This window comes from Belonocnema kinseyi, chromosome 2, assembly GCF_010883055.1.
Source record: "Belonocnema kinseyi isolate 2016_QV_RU_SX_M_011 chromosome 2, B_treatae_v1, whole genome shotgun sequence".
Classification (NCBI taxonomy): domain Eukaryota; kingdom Metazoa; phylum Arthropoda; class Insecta; order Hymenoptera; family Cynipidae; genus Belonocnema; species Belonocnema kinseyi.
This window is the reverse complement of record NC_046658.1, coordinates 152814531-152815762: the sequence shown is the minus strand read 5'-3', so window position 1 is coordinate 152815762 and position 1232 is coordinate 152814531.

The following is a 1232-nucleotide window of genomic DNA, read 5'->3' as shown; positions in this document are numbered from 1 at the left end:
GTTCTTGTGTTAAAATGTTTAAGAAAATGTATGATAAATTATCAGAAATGACGGTAAACAGTTGCAATAATGTGTTTTATAACTGAGGAATAAACAAGTTGCCAAGCACAAATTTTCCTATTTTTCAGTTATTTGCTAATTCCCTAAAAACAAAGAAATGTCCAAAAACATAAAACAGTCGATTTTTTATTATTTGGGGGAAGGGAAGGGGGAGGCAGGCTTTTTAAATGTTTAATTTTGGAAAAGACGTGTCCTTTATAGAAGAGTGTGCAGGCGAGAGCACTAACGTTGGGAAGCGCTTGAATCTGCTAACAATGCAATCGTAGACGGCGCCGCGTGTTTTCTTACAAAATGGATATTTCCGCCAATTTCCAATGAATCGATCTAAAAATTTCCAGAAATCTTCCTCCAATAGTGTGGAACAAATCTCTCACTGGGAGTTGTCTCAACTTTAAAGTTCACTCGATACTTTTCTTCACCGAAGCTAAAAAAACGTGCTCACCGTCAGGTCTCCATTTGCAATTAATTATCATTAAACAATTAACATTTTTAACTTTTTTCTTCATTTAGTAGGCATCCTTAGGATATAGTTCGTATGTATACCAAATTTCAAATAGTTTCAATAATATTTGTCTGAATGGAGACGATTTATGTTTTAAAACATAATTGAATTTGGCGAAATTTTTTCATAATTTTTTCAATTTTATTATTAAAAATATACATCGGAAAGAAAAACTTCAAATAGAAAAAAGTTCCGTCTTGTCAATATCTACGAGCCTATATATTTTTTTTATTTAATTTTTTGAACTTTAAAACTTGGATATAACAAGACGTTTGGACAATACTTTCTCGCGGTTTCGAGCGCTTGTCCCCTTATTGTATCCGGACCCTCAATTGCTTAAATTCTTTGAAATTCCCTTAAATTACAAAAATCAGTTGAAAATTCCTTGATATTTTTAGAAATATGTTCAAATGTTTAAAATCCTTAAAAATCTTTTAAATTTATTAAAGCGCTTAAAAATATCTTGAAATTTGAAACATACCCTGAAAATTTTTTTGAAATTTCAAGAAATTTTTAACTGATTTCCATAATTTATAGGAATTTCAAAGAATTAATCTAATTTTAAAAAGGTTATTTAAAAAAATTTTAAATACTTTAGAAATCTTTAAAAAAAAAATAAGTTGTAGGTGTTTCAAAAGGTTTTAAAGGATTTGAAAAATTTTAGAGAATT